The sequence below is a fragment of the Macaca mulatta genome, chromosome 17 (assembly GCF_049350105.2).
Source record: "Macaca mulatta isolate MMU2019108-1 chromosome 17, T2T-MMU8v2.0, whole genome shotgun sequence".
In the NCBI taxonomy this organism is placed as follows: Eukaryota; Metazoa; Chordata; class Mammalia; order Primates; family Cercopithecidae; genus Macaca; species Macaca mulatta.
In genome coordinates, this window is record NC_133422.1 from 9443224 (window position 1) to 9465946 (window position 22723).

The 22723-nt window shown below is 45.8% G+C and overlaps 2 protein-coding genes across 18 annotated transcripts in view; both read right to left on the minus strand.

Annotated features, from left to right (window-relative positions):
• LOC114673599 (uncharacterized) overlaps positions 1 to 22723 on the minus strand; it is a 185106-nt gene that overhangs the window by 63060 nt on the left and 99323 nt on the right. The window lies entirely within an intron of this gene.
• SLC7A1 (solute carrier family 7 member 1) overlaps positions 1 to 22723 on the minus strand; it is a 106329-nt gene that overhangs the window by 36107 nt on the left and 47499 nt on the right. For 9 of the 15 annotated variants that reach the window (XM_077973643.1, XM_077973652.1, XM_077973647.1 and 6 more), the window contains 1 exon segment: positions 9174 to 9273. The gene's annotated coding sequence lies outside the window, so the exon portion shown is untranslated. 15 annotated transcript variants of the gene reach the window in all.

Genomic DNA, 22723 nt, shown 5'->3' on the forward strand with positions numbered 1-22723 from the left:
ATCTTTTCGCCCCTTATCAGGTAGGCAATACCTTGCATTCTAGAGACAAGAAGTTGCAGGCTTGATTACAACTCAGTAATTCTCAACGCTGGTTGCACATTACAATCATCTGGCGAGATTTTTTTTAAGTAATGATTTCCGGCCCCACCACAAATAAAATAACTTCTATAGCATTCTCCCAAGGAACGTCCCCAAGGGCATTTGACTAATGAAAGGTGCAGCTGGGGCTCAAGCCTCACTGCCTCCAAAGCCTTGAACTGCCCTCTGAATTGGATCAACAAATTCTGGGAAATGGCATGGCGGCGAGGGCCGTGGGGAGAGGGTATAAAATACAGAAGAGGGCACAGATGGCACTGTGGCCTGGCAGAGGGGGCACAGGCGACACCACACATGCCTCATCGGAGGGGGGGCAAGCTCTTTCCACTGACTCAACTCGGCCCCCTCATGATGCTCCCCCAGGCCAAGGGCTGCATCCCGATCATCCCTCCATGCCCCTGGCACCTAGCAGGCACCAAATAGGATTGACAGGACCACAGCACGTGCAGCACTCAGTAATTACCAATGACCTGAAATTCAGGAAGCTAACGGGACACTCACTTTTGTCTCAGGTAATCATCACCATGACCATCAACAACTTGTGAGGGTCTTTCTATCAAAGGAGATCTTATTAGCTGAATACTGAATGGTTTCATTCACCAAGGAATACATGTGTTTCTCTAAATGAATATAAATGTAAAAACCTGCTAGTTACAGATTAAAATCTAAAGCAACAATCTTGTCTAGGAAGCCCTCTCTAAGCCCGTCTCCTGACAGGTAACCTCTGTCTGCGCCCTCTCCCCACCCCCTTCACCCCCATCAGACATCGCCCCCATGCCACTGTGGGGACCAGCTCAGGTCCCCACCACTCTTTCTGCCCAGGTTTCCATAGGCCCAAATGCATTGTGTTCAACAAGGCACAGTGTCAGGGTCTCTGTTTCTACTTGTGTAAAATGAAGATGGGATGGTCCTGCCACTGCAAGGTGCTGTGAGGCTCACATGAGGCAACGTACTAGGAAACACCCAGAAAACAGAGCTCGCTGCTCTTCAAATGCAAATAACTATCAGCATCACCCCATTAGTAGCTATTACTGCCTCATAATAATATTTTCTTTTAAATCTCAATTACAATCTGTTGGTCACTGTCTCTGCCTCACAGAAGCACAGGGCAGACAATCCCCATCAGCTCAAGGTTCCCATCACCAGGGTTTCCCTTCATGGAATCTTTGCCACAGGCACTGTGAGTACCACCCACTCCACTCAGCTCACGTCACCCAACTCTGTTTACCCAAATCAAAGACTGACTTAAAAAAACGAGAAGCCGGTGGAAAAGCTATCAACGACATCTTCACAAAATCCAGAGAACACCCGAAAAGCGTTTCCTCCTGCAGCCAGCAGGATGAGTGGAGAGTTGGTGTCTCTCGACGTGTTTTCATCATCAGAGGGCAGTGCTTCATCGGGAGAGACGCCCACACCCTGCATGCAGAAGTGTGTTACAACAAAAACAGGTATCCTAGCCTATCCTACTGGAGCCAGGGCTCCTCTGACACGTGCCTTTTCATCACACTTGGGCAGCATGGAAAGAAAACATCAGTCTGCACACCCTGTGGGCAGGTCCTCGGGGAGACTCTCTGCTGCCTCCCAAGTGCAGCATCAGTGAGCCAGAACCAACCAGGGAGCTGGCCTGACACAGCGGGAGCTCCCATGCAACAGGCTTTACGTCTGCGCGCACTGCATCGGGGCCTTGGAAATGGCTATGGAACCGGCTCTCACATCTCAAGAAGAAATCTGTTCTTTAAACAAATTTGTTCATTTATTTAAAAAGAAATGTTTTAAACAAAGCTCCCCCAAGATTAGAACACTGGCACTTCAATTTTCTGAGCCTCTAAGGTATCCTGGGAGTTAAATTAGTTTTCTTTCCCTCCTTCTAAATATTTCCTCTTTCAAAAAGCACAAGGAGAATCAGCATTGCAAACGAGAGCAAAGCAGAGGATTCCATGCCAACTTAACTGAATTTTCACTGGACATTCACAGACTGGTATTTTCCTACTCACTCACTGATTCACTCAACAAACCTTTAATAAACCCAGGCAGTCCACCAATTCACACACAGGCCTGGGAACACCTTAATCCATAAACTCCTGGAAATGTTCACTTCTCCCCCACTCTCCCCACCATCACAAGCAACTTTTTTTGTGAAAAAACTTGGAACTCCTAGAAAATTCACTGGTTCAAGAGGAGACAAAGAAAACCTATGAACAATGGGGCACAGCCCAGGAACAGCCTCAGAGTGAGCGGGGCCAGCTAGAAACAGCCAATATCACACAACACCAGCTCCACGTCACACACATGCATAGATGTACTGCTGCATTAAATCCTCACAAGGAAGCAATCAAGTCACAATTGCTAGGTAGCTGGCGGATTATATTGCCTGCCGTCACATAACTCGTAATAGTGAAGCCAGGATTTGAACCCAGGTCACCTAATTCCTGAAACCCTATGGCCTGCCAGGTGCCAAATTGACTCAACTTTGACCAAGCTCATTCTCCCTGCTGCCTGACAATTCTTACTTTATTTGTTACCCTGTCTGAAATCCTACAAACATAAAAGAGTCATGAGTTAAGTGACAACCTCTTCTTGAATGTGACACCCCTGTAAAAATGAAGCCTATTATTATTCATGCAGTGGAGTGAATCAATGTAATCCATCCACTTCCCATCCAGCCAGCTGCTAGCCAACACCTGCTGCCTGTGAGGTAACAGGAACTTTATCTGGGACTGAGGAAAAGTGGGTAATTTTGGCCGCAGGACCCAACCGGGGCTTCGGTGGAAAGTTGTAGAAAGGATACAGATAGCAGAGGCCTGGAAGGGGTATGTGGAAGGAAGTGGCAGATAAAGCAGATGGATTACATATTACGCTGGAGATATGATGTCCCTGATAAAAGTAGGGAAAAAGTGTCAAAATAACATATAGCAGTCCTTAAAACAAAAACATAAAAATAAGTGTATACAAAGAATGGTAGTGCAGGAGGAAGTGAGGCATTTGTCTCTAGACAGAAGAAGATTATGAATGGTTCCTTCCGTATTTCGACGATTTTTAAATAATGAGTATGCACTGCTTCTGAATTAAGGGAAAGAAAATCTCTTTTAATGAAATCAACAAAGAGGGAGAACAAAGGAAGGCATGAGGGTCCCAGGACAAGCCAAGCCCACCTCGAGTCTGTCTAGGAGATGCTGATAAGCGGGTACACGGGGCTTCATTATGCTTTTCCCTTTATATTTGTACATGTTTGGAAATTTCCAAAATTAAATGTAAAAACAAAGGACTTCGTCTGGGGCTGACCCAAAAAACACTGAGGAAACTCCACTACCTGCACCAAGTACCTCACTCCCCAACCCCAGCGCCAGGACAGCCCCAAAATGCTGTAAGTGACAGCCACATGTTAACTAGTTAAAGGGTCTTTTATATGGGATTAGGTTGAGCCCTATGAAACTGTCAATATTCAACCATTACGACCTAGAAAAACAGCCAAGAGTCAAAGATGTGTAACAGGCAGACCTGTCCTTAACTCTCCTGGCGGTGTCCTGAGACACTTCTCTGGGCCTAAGTCTGAATCAATAGAAAGTCAGACTGAAAAGCAACCGTCTCTCATACTATAGCCTCTACCAGAAAAGCTGATGTGAGCACCAAGGAACAGACTTAGGCATGGTTCACAGGTTATGCAAAAGCTGGTGGCTGTCTAAAACGTTAGGCGCACGCGTTTAGAAGCTATACACTGGAAGGACCACAAGTGAATTCTGCGGTTCACTCCTTCTTACGTTTCGACAGGTAACAACCTCACTGGGGAGATGGAACCCATGCCCGCCGGACAACAGGTGGCATGTCAGTCACTGGGCAAGGCTGGCACGCTGATCTGTGATCTGTGACTTGGGGCAGGGCAGGGTGGCCCTTTTAGGGGTCTTCAGTGGTCAGCTAAGGGATTTACACCTTTATTTAGACGCAGAGTTTTAAAGAAAAGGAAGAGCATCCACAAAACATGATCTTGGGCAGACTAATCTGGTCTGTGTAAGAAACATTGAGGGGGGAAAACAGAGCACGAGGACTTCCAACTTCTCGAGGTCCAGCCTTCTCCTTTTCGGTAGCAAATCAATATGCTCGCCTTACAGCCCAATATTTTAATCCATCTCATATAACACCTTTGCGTAAGCACATGCTGTGACCTTTCCTATTGATCTCTTTGTTCCCCGGTCCCTGTTTTTTCTCAAAGAGCCCTGACACACACATAAAACACACGCCCGTAGTTACCATGGGGATTATCTACGCAGTTCATGTCATGCACCAGTAATTCCCACCAGGAAATGCCACATTTATGGCAGGTCTTCCTGCCACATTCACAACCACACTTTTTCACTGGTGACCAGAATTTCAGACACTCACTCCAGAAGGAACACACTTTTAATCTGACTTCTAATCTCAAAAGAATGTCACAGCCTATTGGCCTGGCTGACCACCTTGCCTGTCTTCAGTCTTCAACAAGTACTGGTTGTACTTTTCTAATGACGAGGCCTTCTCTTTATGTGGAGCGGACGTGCTAGTGGGCACTGAGAGAATAGCCTCTAGCAGAGAGGAGAATGTGATTCAATTTACCTGCAATTCCTTTCAGGTATCTGGAAACAAATGGCCAATTGTCCGCATGCTCGCCTGAACGATCAAAGACCGGGAGAAAACAGTGCCCACGGACCAGGAGGAAGCCAGCTCCATTCCTTCCCACCGCATGAGAGTGCCAGAGGGGGTGAAGGGTGGAGCGGCCCTTTCAGCACACCACGTGGTCCGTATTTTATCATCCGTCACTGGCAGTGCCACCTGCATTGCTTTCATCAAAGGCGCCAGACCAACACCATGACCACACACTGTCACTCTGGAGTGCCACCCCAACTTGACCCTGGAGCCAGCCCCTCAATATGCCAACATTCAACTCAAATGTTCCAGACCATGCATAATCAAAATTCTTCCTTTTTTGGTTATGGCTTTGTGACAGTCAGACTCTACATTTCACAGAATCAGGAGAAAAAGAGAGCACAGCTTACATCTATTGTTTGTTTGTTTTTTGAGACAGAGTCTCACTCTGTCGCCCAGGCTGGTGTGCAGGGGCACCATCTCAGCTCACTGAAGCCTCCGCCTCTTGGGTTCAAGCAATCCTCCCACCTCAGCCTTCTGAGTAGCTGGGACTACAGGTGTGCATCACCACATCCAGTTAATTTTTGTATTTTTAGTAGAGATGGGGTTTCACCATGTTGGTCAAGCTGGTCTTGAATGACCCCAAGTGATCCACCCACCTCAGCCTCGCAAAGTCCTGGGATTACAGGTGTGAGTGACCATGCCCAGCCACTTCTATTGTTTTTTAAGGAGTTCTTAAAGGCTGAAAAGAGACATTTTAACATATGCCACAAATAATATTCTCTACAGTCCCCATGGCCACAGAAAAACCTACTGTATAAGGACCTCTTGCCTGCTAAAGTTCACTGACATGCCAGTCATCTGAGACCCAGGACCACATTTTCCTATACAAAGAACATGACAAAGCTGCAGTTAAGTTCCAAGGCAGCTCACAAAAAGCCATTTAACCCACCTCGCTCCTAAAGTAGGACTGGGCACTCCGGAGCCACCCACCAGCCAGCAGGGCCAGTGATGGCTCAGGGCATCCATGCTGGCTGCAAGGGTAAACGGGTCCTGTTGGGCTGGGACCCTGTAGAAGGTTTAAAATCAGGGACAAATGTAGTGAAAAAGCAAGGAAGAAAGTAATTTCTTATAAAAATAGACAGCAGATGGAAACTACTTTTCAGCTCCCCCTTCCAAGGAGTAAGGAAAGCTGACCTGTGCTGGGCTGGCTTGATGAGGCAAGCAGCCATGCTGGGTAAGCTCACATGACAACCAACTGCAGGTGGCTTCTGGGAGATGCAGGCAGCTGCTAGGAACCGCGAGTGGCCTCTCAGAGCTGACAGCAGCCTCCACGTCAGCCAAAAAGAGGCCACGACTCCGTCCTACAACTACAGAACATGAATTCAGCCAACAACCTGAGGGAACGTGGAAGAGGACACTTCCCTAGTCAAGCCTCCAGATGAACACCAAGCCCAGGCCAGCATCCAGACTGTAGCCCGGTGAGACCCCAAGCACAGGCCCCAGCTAAGCCCTGACTCCTGCTCTGATTCCTGGCCCATAGAAACATTGAGAAAATAAGATGTGTGTTGTTTTAAGCCAGAGAAATAGATGACTAACCACGGTCCAAACACTCTCGTGTGATAATGAGTGAACTGGCGTTCATTTGCTCACTGAATCCTTGTGGGTCTAAGAACAAGAGCAGCAACTTTCTTTAATACATTGCTTCAGTGGTGGGGATAACCACGACTTTGCCTGAAACTATTTCATTTAACGGAGGCTGAATGATTTGAAAGTAATTTCCTCCTTCTGGAAAAATGCCATATATTAAATAGCTGTTACTTCATTTTTTAAAAATTGGGTGATCTTCCTTGGGCCATGGTTGTAGGGAGTTATGGGAGCTATAAAGATGAGACCATACATCGTCCCTGCCCTCAGAGTGCACACTATGGAAAGAAAGAAGCAAGCAAGTAACTGTTCACAATGATCCACCCATGCAACAACTACCTATTATTCCCCTACTATGTGCCCTCTCTCCTTGCAGAGACTAAGGAAGCGCAGGGAACAGAACAGAAGAGAGAAGACAGAATGTGATAAACCAAACAACAAGCGTGGCCAAGACTGAAAGGCCTCCAGGAGATGTGGCACCTATGTTACCACCTGGCCTGATTCTCTTCGACGGGAAAAGGTGACATCATGGCGGTGCCCAGTAAGCCATAAATTCCCCCGATTCAGACAGGGTTCAGGACTTGTGCCCCAACACCACCCAAGGGCTTCCCCTCACACCTTGATAATGCACTGCCCAGCCCTAGAAGCGGAAGACTGACTTAGGCTATTCACTCAGATGTCAACGCCCAGCCCCAGTGTCAGGTAACACCGGAAGGTGTTCTAAAATAGTCTGTCAAGACAGCAGAAACACATCTGACTGGGGCGGTGGAGGGGGGAAGAATGCAGAATGAACTCACTCTAATTCAAGTCATTCTACTAATTAAGCACCTAAACAGGGAAGGAAAGAAAAGGGTGCTCAAGGCTCACATACCCCAACACACAGTGGCTTCTGGCCTGTGCAGAACATCCTCCCACTTCCCTGCTGGCCGGCAGCTAATTTTACCCACTGTCTTTGGGAAGGTGCACCTGGTAATTCTGCACCTTTGTGTCTGACATTGACAAGGCTGTAGCAGCCTCATTAAACAAGGTGCTTACTTATAGCCTAATCCTCCCCCGGAGCTTGAAGCTTGTGGGCAGCCCCTCCTTCCTCCTTAGTTTTTATTTCAAGGCAGCCTGCTCAAAGTTGCTTACATGTGGCAAAGGTCACTGGCCATATCCCCCAGAAGTCCTTCTGATTAAGATCTCAGTGTGGGCTGCTGAGCCTGGGTATGTCTGCATTCCTAATATAGCCATAGTCTCAGAATTAACTATATGAATGGCCTCAAATGACTGTAAGAATGTGAGAGAGTGGGAGACAAGTCAGGTGAGGGTCATTACACACACACACACACACACACACACACACTTTCCCTCAACTGAAGAGTTTTAGCTCTATTTTGTGTAATAAAATAGCAATGATAATGATGAAGCCTCCATACTCAGTAAACATTTTTAGTTTAATGGAGAAATGGCCAGAGCAATTAGTTTAAAGTATTTTATAGCGGAACTCTTTTTCCCAAATGTTGGGAACAGGCCCCCAAATCTGGCCATACACCAAATCTCTGCAGCACTGTGTTATGTTCGTGATGGCCATGATGCCCACGTTGAAGGTCGTTGGTTTACTGGAATGAGGGCAAGGAACACCTGGCCCACCGAGGACAGAAAACCCCTTAAAGGTGTTCCTAAACCACAAACATTACCATGTGTGATCCATGCCTTAAGGACACGCTCCTGCTGCAGATAACTAGCCAGACCCATCCCTCTATTTCCCATAAGGAATGCTTTTAGTTAATCTATAATCTATAGACATAATGCTTATCACTGGCTTGCTGTCAATAAATATGTGGGTAAATCTCCGTTTGGGGCTCTCAGCTCTGAAGGCTGTCAGCCCCGATTTCCCACTCCACACTCTATATTTCCGTGTGTGTTTCTTTAATTCCTCTAGCGCTGCTGGGTTAGGGTCTCCGACCGAGCTGGTCTCGGCACCCAAACTACATCCTACGCCAAACCCAAATAGAAAAATCAGACAAAAATGAAGCTACTCGTATTTAAAGAAAGAGAGGGGACACAGAGCCTCAGTGGCCAGCCTTGACTGCCCCCCTGCCCCACTTGGCTCTTATGCCCACTTGGAATTAACTCTCAAGCTGCAAGGAACAGCCTGAAACACCACTGCCCTAGAGCAGACGGCTACAGCCCCTGAACCAGGAACGAGTTACAGCAGAATTCCTAAGTAAAAGGGAGAGAAGTAAGGAGAAGAGTCAGAAGAATGGGAGCAAGATGAAAAGTTCTGGGGTAGGAAGAGAACTGGAAGCAGCCCTTGACCCTGAGAATTGCAAAGGCTCCAGGACTCACACAGAGAAACACAGCAGGACACAGCACAGCCGCTGTGCTGCACGCCAGTGCCCAGGAGCTGGGTGGCGCACAGAGCACGAGACACAGTGCCCAGTGTCCGCACCAGGAATGACGTGGGACAGCTCCAGGCTGATCCTTCCCCAGAGCCTGCCCTGGTGACCAGGCCTCAGGGACGGAAGGCCTGGCCAGCCACAGGATATCAAGAGTTCTGTTGGAAGGAAATGCAGGAATTTAAGGAACACACTCAAGTGAAAAGACAAGCTTGTTTTCTGCTGGGTTAATGGGTCTGGACAGTTAGCCACATGAGTCTGAAAAATTACAGCAGTTGGGAATCTGAAAAAGACGACAACTGGGGGGTTTTAGTTGACAGTTAACTTAAAAAGTCAACAGACAACCAGCAGTCTAAATGAATAACATATTCTAGCACAAAACAGAATAACATATTCTAGCATGCTGCTGTCATGCTGACAGGTAGACTGTACCTGGACTACGACGTGAAGCCTCAACACCTTCTCACCAGAGGACAGCCTCGATCTTGCAGCAAAGAAGTGTCAGGAGGGATACGAGGAAGGTTTCAGAATCCTGAAAGGCAAGGAAGAGCCATCAGATATGTTCAGTTTCGACCCCAGAATCTCCAAGTCTGTGGCTGGTACAGTGAAAACGGATTCAGCTCAGCCCTGCAGTGGGAAACACATGCCACCTTAACAGCAACTGAAGACAGGGTTGACGGCAAAGGGGACCACCATGGGGCATCATCAGGGGAATTCAGGGAGAAGATGGGAAGCCAGACTAGATGCCCTCCACACCAGAGATTCCACCGCTTTACCTCTGAAATCGACTCTCATATTTCAAAGAGGAAGATATAAAAGCGTCACACTGGCAATTTCCACAAATCTAGGGCACAGTCGTAGGCATGCAAAAGCTCTGAGGAAGAAGGGGAGCGAGTCCGCTCCTGACACTGGTATTGACCAGCAAGGTCAGCAGGGGCAGAAAACATTAGCTGGTGTCTTCTGAAAACACTTGGACTCCAATTCGTACAATCGAGCATTCGGTGATGGAGTTCTATGGGTACTATTAACAGCTGCCATGGCAGCACGGAGCACACGTCTGCCCATAACACCAAGAGTCTCAGCATGGGCAGAAGGTTATCCTAAATCTGGGAAGCAGGACCTTGTTGCCTTGGAATGGAATCGTGCTGGCCAGTGACTGGGAGTACCTGGTGTGAACGCAGCCTGAGGACACGCTAGGAAGAACCTTGTAGATGCATGGCATATAAAGTCCTTTGTTTTCTAAATCTTACCATTTATACTCTTCACAGAATCTTGCACTCGCCCGGGAGCTGAAGAGGTTTAATTAAGCTGTCTGAAATATGATTTGCACCTAATGTGAACCCAGATAAGATTATCATTACACAAAAAATGCACATAAACATGCTCATCAACAGCTAGAGTTGTATAACTTAGCAGCAAACCAGACTGCCCACAATTGGAATCTCATTCCATTCCCACCTGCGTCATCTTTCATACATTGATATTTCATCCTACATTGATATTTCATTCCTTTTCACTTTCTATGTTGAAAATGTCAAACCTACAGAAGTTGAATGCTTACTCTTTATCTACACTTCCCAATATTTAACATTTTGCCATATTTGCTTTATCCCTCTTTAGACAAATATATGCTTTCCTTATGACCATTGTGATAAGCAAGCTATAGCTATCATGACAACTACCTCTAAATATGTCAATAAGTAATTGCTAAGAATTACATTGTGTTACCAAACTGTAATGCCATGATCACACCAGTGGAACTGAACATTAATTCAATAGTATTTAAAACACAGTCCATAGGATTAAGAAAATGTGGTACATATACACCATGGAATACTATGCAGCCATAAAAAAGGATGAGTTCATGTCCTTTGTAGGGACATGGATGAAGCTGGAAACCATCATTTTGAGCAAACTATCGCAAGGACAGAAAATCAAACACCGTATGGTCTCACTCACGGGTGGAAATTGAACAATGAGAACACTTGGACACAGGGTGGGGAACATCACACACCGGGGCCTATCGTGGGGTCGGAGAGCGGGGAGGGAGAGCATTAGGAGACATACCTAATGTAAATGACGAGTTAATGGGTGCAGCACACCAACATGGCACATGTATACATATGTAACAAACCTGCACATTGTGCACATGTACCCTAGAACTTAAAGTATAATAAAAAAAAAAAAAAGAAAAAAGACACAGTCCATAATTAAGTGTCCCTAATTGTCAATTACCGCTCTTTCTTGATGCTCTATCATGTACCATGAGAGCACCGAGAACAATGAAGGTTGATAAAGTCAGGCTCACAGCCCACCAGGGACACAGCATACTGGTGCCCCACTGCAGGGTGGGTGCCAAAGGGCCATGATTGGGATTCATAGTTTAAAAAGTTAACTCTGGAAAAAAAGGGGCAGAATCTAGAAGGGAAACAACTGACGACATTTGCTGCGAGTGATAAAATTTGAGAGCTTTCAAGAAAAAAATGGGAATTTCAGAAAACTTGTATTCGTCATCAAGATGTGGACAGCTCCCTAAAAGTTGAATTTTTCCATGACACTGGGGGTGATGTTAACAAATGTGATATTTTAAAAATATATGATGAAATGTGCCAGCATTTGGAAGACCTACATGATTCAGTAAAACAGTAATTCAGTAAAACAGAATCATAAATGTGTAGACTGATTCGAAGTGCAAGATAGACCCATCATTTTAGAACAAAGAGCTTACCGAGATGGCTTCAGATTCCACAGTGGAACCCACTATTGCCTGTGGAGTTTTAATGTAGTATCAAGAAAGAATATCTACAATTACCTGAAAAGGCCACTAAAGTGTTCCTCCTTTTCTAGGTACATCCCTGTGAAGCCAAATTTTCCTTATATACTTCAACTAAAACAACACGTCCAAACTGACTGAATGCAGAAGCACATACATGAATCCAGCTGCCATAAGCTAAACATTAAAGAGGCTTATAAACATGTAAAACAATGCCACTCTTCTCACTGAATTATTTTTGTTCTGGAAAATAGTTACTTTTCATAAAAATGTTACTTATAGTAACACAAAATGGGTTAATCCTTGTTATTTTAGGTAGATTAAGACATTTATTTCAAGTCGTTCTAAATTTTAATTTCTTTTTTCTTGTTTTTGTTTTTGTTTTTAAGACAGGGTCTCACTCTGTCACCCAGGCGACAGAATGCAGTGGCACAATCTTGGCTCACTGCTGCCTCGACCTCCCTAGACTCAAGTGATTCTCCCACGTCAGCCTCCCAAGTAGCTGGGACTACAGGTGCGCACCACCACGCCTGGCTAATTTTTTGTATTTTTCATAGAAACGGGGTTTTGCCACATTGCCCAGGTTGGTCTCAACATTCCTCAGCTCAAGCAATCCACCTGCCTCAGCCTCCCAAAGTGCTGGGATTATAGGGGTATGCCACTGCACCCAGACTACATTTTATTTCCAATTCATAAGTGTTGATAGACACAACCCACATAAGCGAAGCTTCTGGGAGTCCTCAATACTCTTTAAGGGTGTCAGAGGGGTTCCAGACCCTACAGTTTGAGAACCAGTGCTTAAAAGGTTGCCCAGTGAAATGAACACAGCCAAGCTTAATATACACTCAACAGGAGGAATGCTGCTGTCCTGCTCCTTAGGCATGAATTCAGCAGCCTGCCGCAGTGACGCTTGCTCCAGTCGCAGTCTCCTGTCGTGGTATAAAAGCAGTTAATGCTAAACTTAAAAGTCTAAAGAAAGGCATGCCATATGTTAAGCCAGGATGAACTCATCAGGATTAATGGGACTGGAATGCATAGCAAATAAATTCATTAGCATCACTTCCCTTTAATCCAAAAATGTTCCAACCAATTTATTGTAATTTTTGAGATTTGAAAATTCCTTTGTTAAAAGCAGAGTAATGCAATGCTATGCCTCAGACGTAAAGAGTTCAATTCCATTTGTTTCAAAAATATAGCAAGCAGCATTCCAACATTACCCTTGATGGGCTTCCAGGAGTACATGCGGACTGTAAAAGTGTGATTGTGACACCATGTGGCTATATTGTAATACAGTCATGTGTCATGACTTAATGACAGGGATGTGTTCTGAGAAATGAGTCTTTAGGTGATTTCATCCTTGCGTGAACATCCTGCAGTGTACTTAGAGCGTACTGACAGAAACCTAGGTGAGATAGCCTACTGCACACCTAGGCTGCATGGGATAGCCTTGGCTCCTAGGCTACAAACCTGTACAGCATGTTACTGTACTGAATACTGTAGGCAACAGTCACACAATGGTAAGTATCTGTGAATGGAAACATAGAAAAGGTACAGCAAGAATAAGATACAAAAGATAAAAATTGGTACCTCCTTATAGGGCACTTACCATGAACAAAGGCTGCAGGACTGGAGGTTGTCCTGAGTGTCAATGAGGGGGGGGGGGTGAACGTGAGTGGTGGGGGGGTGAACGTGAGTGGTGGGGGAGTGAATGCGAGTTGGGGGGAGTGAATGCGAGTGGGGGGAGTGAACGCGAGTGGGGGGAGTGAACGTGAGTGAGGGGGGCAAGAATGTGAGTGAGGGGAAGTGAACGTGAATGAGAGGGGAGTGAATGTGAGTGAAGTCGAGTGGAGGGGAGTGAATGCGAGTGGGGGGGAGTGAACGCGAGTGGGGGGGAGTGAACGTGAGGGGGGCGAGAATGTGAGTGAGGAGGAGTGAACACGAGTGGGAGTGAACGCGAGTGGGGGGGAGTGAACGCGAGTGGGGGGGAGTGAACGCGAGTGGGGGGGAGTGAACGTGAGGGGGGCGAGAATGTGAGTGAGGGGGAGTGAACACGAGTGGGAGTGAACGCGAGTGACGGGGGAGGGAGTGAACGCGAGTGACGGGGGAGGGAGTGAACGCGAGTGACGGGGAGTGAACGCGAGTGACGGGGAGTGAACGCGAATGAGTGGGGAGTGAACGCGAGTGACGGGGAGTGAACGCGAGTGACGGGGAGTGAAGGCGAGTGACGGGGAGTGAACGTGAGTGACGGGGAGTGAACGTGAGTGACGGGGGAGTGAACGTGAGTGACAGGGGAGTGACGGGGAGTGAATGTGAGTGAACGTGAGTGAATGTGAGTGACGGGGAGTGAACGTGAGTGACGGGGAAGTGAACGTGAGTGACGGGGAGTGACGGGGAGTGAACGTGAGTGACAGGGAGTGAACGTGACTGAGTGGGGAGTGAACGTGACTGAGTGGGGAGTGAACGTGAGTGACGGGGAGTGAATGTGAGTGACAGGGAGTGAATGTGAGTGACAGGGAGTGAACGTGGAGGCCTCTGGGACAGGACCGCACACTGCTGGAGGCTTCAGGAACACTGTACAATGAAGCTACACTAAATGTGTAAAAAATATTTTTCCTTCAGTCATAAATTAAGCTTAGCTTACTGCAACATTTTTACTTCACGAACTTTTTTGTAACTCTTTTCCTTTTTCGTAATAACACAGCTTAAAATACAAACATTACACAAAAGTACAAAAATATTTTTATGTCCTTATTCTACAAGCTTTTTCTATTTTGAATTTTTTTTTTTTTTTTTAACTTTTTCAACTGTCTTGTTAAAAACCAAGATGCAGACATACACATTAGCCTGGGCCTACACAGAGCCAGGATGATCAATGTCACCGTCTTCCACCTCTGCGTCTTGTCCCACTGGAAGGTCTTCAGGGGCAGGAACACACAGGGAGCCGTGATCTCCTGTGATAACAATGCCTTCTTCTGAAATACTTCCTGAAATAACTGCCTGAGGCGACTTTACAGTTAACTTTTCTTGTAAATAGGACTACACTCTAAAATACTGATAAAAATTATAATATAGTAAATACATAACCCGGTAACACAGTCATTTATTATCAAGTATTATCTACTGTACCTAATTGCATGTGCTATACTTTTAGATGGCTGGCAATGCAGTACGTCTGTTAACCCCAGCACCACCCAAAACACGTGAGTAACGCGTAGCAGGACAATGTCACAAAGGATAAGACATCAATAAGCAACAGGAATTTCTCCGATCTATTATAATCTTATGGAACTACTCTCATAGATGAGTTCTAAAATAAACCAAAACATCATTACAGGGCCCATGGCTGTATATTTATAGTGGACACCCGGCAGGCCAAGAGAAAATCTGTGCATAAAATAACTCCAAAATATCAGAAAACATATCCCACTGAACGATTCATAAATCAAAAGGACTCAGGTCTTTCCACTAAGTACACTGATAAGAACCACTAAAAAAAACTTTAAATTTATTAAACATAATGCCCAACTTTTTGGCAACTTACACAGCAGCTTCGCCTGTTCTTATTCTATTCTTCACTCAACAGTTATGTACTGAGTGCCAGGTACAGTTCCAGAAACTGGGGATGCAGCAGTGAACTAACTAGACCAAAATCCCCATCTTTATGGACTTAATGTTCTATTAATGGGAATGCCTCTTCAAAAAATAAGAACGGAGCAAACCCTAATGAAGGCAGCACACTTCTCATCTCCTGAAGTAACTGCATGAAACAAGGAGAAACAGAATGAGCGCCAACCATACGCGCAGGTGCTCATTCCCAGCAGGAGGTCGATGTCACCATTATCGGTGACGCGCTGAGGGGGTGTCAAGAATGAAGCTACAAGGGACCACAGTTCAAGGCAGTGGGGAGACCTCTGTGAAGTCAACCAATAACTCTGGTGAGAGCCGAGCCCTTTGGATGGCCAGATTCCTGCGGAACAGCCCAGGCAGCTGCCGAGGGGATAGGTCGGGGGTGTCAGAGTCTTGGAAAAAGAGGGGGTTTCTAGTTTGAAAAGGCAAACTACAATTAGTTCAATTTTTCCTTTGACATAAATATTGTCTTGAAATTTCCATGAGTTTTCTGTTAACAGCATTGCGCTGAGACTGAAATAACTTTACTGTTCAAAGAGAGTGATGGAGGACAGAAATCAAAACCTAATGTGCACAGTAAAGACTTCAGCAACCCTGGAACCACAAGGGCAGGCCCCAGGCATCACCGAAGAATCCAGAACTGCTCTCTGAGGCTCTCGTGGTCTGGGGCCCTTCCGCCCCTTCGTTGATGGGCCCCACACACGGCACCACCGGACTGTGTCAACAGGTGACCATCCTAGAGGCTGTTCTGCAGACACACTGAGAGCTGCGATTCCCAAAGGGTTTTCTGGACCACAGAAACAGGGGCATCCCCTCTGTCCTTGAGCCTTCCAGTCCTGAAAGTCCAAATCTTAGATTTATCCAGACTCTTGTTAACTGCAGCAATACAGAGTAATGGCAAGGGGCACAAATGAATGGTACTACAACCAAACCTGTCAAGTATCACGTTCCCCTGCATTCCTGACTTCCGTAGTTCCATCCCAGCATAGCATTCTCAGCCTGCCAGTTTCCCCATGATCATGCCCTGTCCTTTACCTGATGACAGTGAATGTTCCAGCTGTTACTCAACAGTCCCCAGGCTAACTCATAGAATAGATTCGTCTCCACGTGAGAATGTCAATAGGTCTTCCCCTACTTTAAGATTATTTCATTTTATATTTCACACTGACAGACAAAATTGTATATATTTACTACGTACAACATGATATTTTAAAGTGTATACACAGGTTGGGTGTCTCTAATCCAAAAATCCAAAATCTGAAATGCTCCAAAATCTGAAACTTTGAGCACCAACGTGATTGTCAAAGGAAATGCTCACTGGAGCATTTCTAGTTTCAGATTTTTTTTTTTTTTTTTTTTTGGATTAGGAACGCCCAGCTGGTAAGTATAATGCAAATAGTTCAATCTGAAAAAAATCCCGAATCCGAAAAGCTTCTGGTTCCAAGCATTTTGGATAAGGCATCCTCAACCTTTACACTGTGAAATGACTGAACCTCGCTAACTAACATATGCATTACCTCACACAGTTATCATTGTTGTGGCATTCTCCTAATTTCTAATGTCTGCCCTGGCTCCACTGTTATTTGGAACCTATACCAGTTCCTGTCCACTCCCTGAGGAAGCAACAAAATTTAAATGCAAAAGCTGCTGGAAAGACCACACAATCTATATAGTATTTGTGGTTCTACAATACTTACTAGGGGATGGGAGATGACAAACTCTAAAGAAAATGTGGTCAAGGAAGAAACAGCAAGATATTTATCCTACCTCCAGCCCTTCAATAATTAAAACTACTCCAGCTTATTTTGCACCCAGGAAAAGATCGTTTGGCTCAAAATTGCATGATTCATCCTTCCTTTGAAATGCAAAATACTTTGAGAAAAGGCTACACACGCCTTCTGTGCTGTGCACTGCAAAAGGCTAGAGAAAGCCATTCTAAACTACTGGTGTAAATCTAATGATGGCTCCAAAAGGGGCAAAAAGAGAGACCGGGAAGACAGATTTGGGGGCTGCAGTGCAGTGGCTCTCAACCGGGGGTGACTCTGTCCCCTGGAGGACATCTGACAATGTCTGGAGACATTTTACGTTGTCACAGTTGAAGGATGGTGGTCGACTAGCAGGCAGAGGCTAAGGATACAGCTAAATCCTACCATGCACAGGGCAGTTCCCTCAACAAAGAATGATCCATGATGTGCCAAGGCAGAGAAAGCCCACCTTACCGTGTGCAATGGTGGACGGCAAAGTGTTCTATAAATTTACTTGAGTGGGTTTTTTAATGTTTCACTATTTAAATTATAATATTAAAAATTACAAATGTTGTCTGCAAAATAGGCACAAACATATTCACAGGAAAGCAAAACTTTGTCACCACACCCCGGGAGAACCCTTGATGTCCCTGAACCAGGTAGTGAATAGCTAAGAAGAAGCAGGGGAAGAACAGCAGTAAAGGATGAGAAGATGCAGGAGACCAAGACAAGTTTCCCACTGGAATGAATCCAGGCTCTGGTTTCTAAGAGTGAATGTGACAGCTGGTACAATGGCTGGGGATGCCTTTGCCCTGCGGGCAGCATGGAGAAGATAGGCAGCTTGAAGAGACGGGACTGCCAGCACCACTCTGTGCTGTCATGGGTCTCCCAGCACGGGCAGGGATACCCATCCCCGCTTTATGGATGAGATGCTGATGCTCAGGAAAGGCAGCTCAACTCTGAAACTAAGGCACCACTGCCAATTTATTAACAAGTCCTCCTGTCCCGAAAAAGACAGGGTTTTGGTGCTCCTGGGGGAAGGCAATCTTTAGCTGGTGAGAGGCAGTTTTCACCATGGGGAGCGCAGCTTCTCTACAAGTGATGCTCTGCCGGCCAATGAGAATTTAAAAACACCAAGTCCTAAGCTGGAAGAGCTGGAAGGACCACACAGTTACCGAATGCACGAGTCCTCTCAAGACAGTAAAAGGAAAACCATGACTAACACAGGAAAATAGTGGGGAGAAAGAGGAAGGGAGGACAAGGGCTGGAGGAAGGGGTGGTCTGGAAGAATACACTGATTTTCCACTCGGTCATTTCCCGCCTTCCATTTGACATGCTCTCACCAACTATCCTGCACAGCTCACCTCTGGCTCAGTCAACAATAAGTGCACCCGTGAAGTCAGTTACAGGCCCACTGACAAGAATAACAACAAAGGCTAACACTGCTGCTAAGTGCCTGCGAGGCACCAGTGCCCTCTCCTCAGGCACATCTTCTTAAATGAGTATGTCATCTCATTTAATACTCAAGCCAAGCCTTTGAAGGTGATACAGCTGTTACACTTGCTTCACATGTGAAAAAACCAGCTGCATAAAGTAGGTTCTGTGAAGCGGAATCTCAGCTCAAACCTCAGGGTGTGCATCTAACTAAATCCACGATGCTCCATTATTTTCAATACTACTGAAACTCTATGCCAGACTTACAATAGCTCCCCTAGGGCAACAGCCATAATGAAATTACAGTACAAGTTTAATTAGAAGCACGGACGATCCTCCCACTTAGCAAATGCAGTCAGAGGCAATGGGATGAGGAGGCGCAAGTCTTGAGGAAGACATTGATATCAATCCCTGCTCAACCACGGACTAGCTGAATAAGCCTGGACAAATTATTCTGAATCTCAATATCCTGCCTTCTCCAATGCAGAAATGACTGCTAAGCTCAAAGAATTATTTAAGAAAATAGAGATTATGCATATAAATACATTAAGCGCTTTTCAAAATAAATACATTCTTAGATAATTTCTTTGAATAAATGACATGCTTCCAGAAATACTTTCGCTTCATTACATTCTGTTCTTCAACTGCACTGGCTTGTAGCTGGCATTCTGAAATTTCTCTGCCAAATAGCTAATAAACTACACAAAGAGATAAACGCAGCCAGGGGGAGCTGCTATTTAAAGAAATCCTCTAGTTTAAGTGAAGAATTGTTTGATGTGTGAATAATCAGCTCTTAATTAATGGTTTGTCAATATTTTTAAAGAATTATCTCATTAATGAGCTGCCTGGGTAGACTGTGGCATCCATCCTGAATTAGGATATTTGATGTTTCTGTCTGCCAGTGACTTAACCCGAAAGAGTACAAAATACAGACCTTGCCAGTGAGGAGGTGACTATGTTACTGAGAAGGGAAGACAGCAGCTCATGGAGATGCATGAGTACAGTGCAAACGCAGCACAGTAATTTCAAGGTGGCCAGCAGAGAGAGAAAGGAGGCCTGGCGAGACTTCAGGGCAGAGCCAACAGACCCAGCAGGCATTCCCAGAACAGGGCCTGGAGGAGTACAAAGGGTTCAGGGAGCGCCAGGGCATTGGCCTCCCAAGAGGCGGGGCAGAGGGGGCCTGCTGTCGATGATCTAGGCCCACCTTCTCCAGGATCTCTTCTAGGTCTATGAAGGTCTTCCCTAAACACGCTTACACACTTTGGCCCACACTTGTACACTCTCCCGTGACTCAGCAAATCCAATCCACAGTCCTTTATACTCAGGATCCCTTTCTGCCATCTGCCAGGGCACAGGTGGATCTCAGACCACTTCAAAAAAAAAAGCCCCTGTGCACCTACTTATGCCCCGGAAAAAGGCCTGGGAAAGACAGTGTCCCTCAAACACGCCTGGTGGGCTCCTCTAGGATGCAGACAGTAGCCCACCTTACCATTTTCCCACTCTCAGTTCTTGGGCAGCCTCTTCAAGTTATCCCCACCCTGCTCCTCTTATCCAAAGCTTCCTAACACAGCAGCATCTGTACAGAGAAGGGATCCTGAGGTTCTGGGCCAAGGAACCATCACCCTGTCTAGACTCTCACACCTCTCAAAAGGCGGTGCGTTCGATCATTGTTAACCCACCTCTTTGCTGAGTCAAAGCCAAAGTTATTTATCCTTTTTGGGGCCTAAGAGATGGTGTGGACTGTTTCACCAAAACCCAAGTAAAGGAGGGCAGCAGCGCTGGTTGTGTAACAACGTAAATGTAGTTAATGTGGTTGAACTACACACTTAAACACAGCTAAGATGGTAAGTTTGGTTATGTGTATTCTCCCACAATTAAAAAATACTTACAATTCAAAATGGAAAAACAAAACAACTAGGAAGATTCCTCAGAAAGTGCACGGAGGTACAATACAGCAATCCCATTAAGGTCCATGCTCAAGACAAAGGAAAGCAAGTGTCCACACGAAAATGTACACCAATGTTCACAGTAGCATTATTCATAATAGCCAAAAAGCAGACACAACCCAAACGCCCATCGACTGCTGAATGGATACACAAAATGTGGCACATCCAGACAAAGGAATATTATTCAGCCATAAAAAGCAATGACATTCTGACACACGCTGCAACATGGATGAACCTTGAAAACACGATGCTGAGTGAAAGAAGCCAGGCGTAAAGGGTCACATTCCGTGTCATTCTGTTTATACGAAATGTCCAGGATGGAGATAAAAAGGAGTTCGGTGGTTGTGCAGGGTTTGGCTACGGGTGCGGAATGACTGTTAATGGGTACGAGTTTCCTTTTAGGGGTGACAAAAATATTCCAAAATTAGGGCGATGACTGCGTAACCCTGTGAATTTGCTAAAAACCACTGAATTTATACTTTCAATGGGTGAGCGTTATACTATGTAAATTAGATTTATAAAACTATTTTTTGTAAAAAAAAAAAAAAAAAAAAGGCCGAGAGGAGCCCAATCCAAAGGGACCCCAGTATAGTTTTCCCACTAACCATAACAGGCAGATTTGAACTTGAACTTCTATTCGAGTTCAGTTGCTAAGGCAGCACTTCCTCCCACATACTTCGATTCTCCTTCAAGTCAAAACTCTACCACCCCACTCCCCCAGAAATCAATCATCATGGCTCCAGTTGCCGTCGGTAAGAGGCTCTCCACTCTACTTGCACAAGCTATTTATTATAGGCAACCGTCATTCTGCTTTGAGAGTTTCATGAGGGTGAAATTAGCTCCTATCTGATAAACTCTCCCTACAACTGCCGCCTCATCTTCTGGTGTTCTGTTACATTGCAAATACAAGCTCCCGTTTTAACACACAGCTTAAATACTTCACGACGACAGGACACAGAATAATAAAAACGGGGAAGGTTGCAGTATTTTTTGGTTTACATAGTGCCATACACATGGTTTTTAAGCTTTTAGGTCAAAGTAGGGTGTGGGGGGAGGGAACCCCTCTCACTGTGGGTGCCTATGGTCCAGGATCTCAAAAAGAAAGGGTGGCTTAAAGAGGTAATCAGAAGAGTAAAAGCTCATCAGGCAGTCAAAATGCAACAGTCTCTTAGCCCAGGCCAGTATTTCCCAAGGCCGTCAGGGCTCACTACCAGGGCAAAGAAGTCATCCGGGAGGATAGGAAAAGACATGCCCAACTCAGTGAGTGGGAGACAGATTTTGGGATGCTTCCAGCACTGAATGTTCGGAATGCTCACAGGGCTTGGCCGCAGCTTCTTCTCTGCCAAGGCACACCTGACAGGTAAGCTCGTGCCACACTCCTGGGCGTTTACAAGCTGCTGGGTACAACTCCCTGCAGGCGGGCATCCCTCCCACAGATGCAACCCGGACAGTGCAGCAGTTCTAAAGAGGCCCACAGAGACAAGTAAGTCTCGGGTGTGGCCAGGAGCTCATGAGAGCAGCACAGGCTCAGGGACAGGGAGACTGACAGCGGTAATTACCAAAGGGAATTAAGCAAGCACTCGCAAGTCTTGGCCTCTGAATTTCTGTACTTTTTTTTTACGGACTTAATTTGTTCTCCTGGGCCTAAATCACTAGCTGTGTTGCTGGAATGTGCATGCCCTGGAGGGTGAAGTGGCTCTAACTTCGAGGAGGGGTTGACTCCAAAGAGCTCCCAGCCAGGGGACAGCCCTTCACAGAGGGGCAGTGTGGGCGGGCTGCCCACCTCCATCGAAAAAACGGCTCTGCCCTCTTGTTTTCTCCTCTCAAAGTGTGGAGAGCATTTTCATCAATGTGAAATGGTCCAACAGGCTACATTTAAAACATGGGATAATCAAGGAGTGTGGTGTTGGAGAGGAGTGAGCTGATCTAATCCACTCCAGCCCACAGTCTACACTGTACCTCTTCTGTGAGGTTCTGCTCTGTGTGGTATGGACACTGTCCTTTATAACATTTCTCCTTAAAGGAATCCATCTTTTAATAATGTAGGCAATGTTTTAAAAAACCACCATGTATTACTCTCATAAATGGAGCACCACCAAAATTACCTGGAATCAGGTCTTAAAACTCACATCCACCACCCAGCCTGCGAGAGCCAACTGTTTCCTGGAGGGCCCCGCATAGCTACATCTATGGGTAGTGAACTCTTAAGGTGCTAGTCATCTATTTTTCCCAATACACATTAGAACTCACATACCATTAAAATAAAAATGCGTGTGCATTCCCTAAAATCACCTTGCACACAGAAGTGCACAAAGCACACAGGGGACTGACGATCTAGTCCAGGAGCTGACACACAATGGCGCTTCACCCATTTTTGTATTGACCATGAATTATGAATGATTTTGGAGGGAGAAAAAAGAGAAAGAAAAAGGAGATGATGATCATGCAACTGAGACC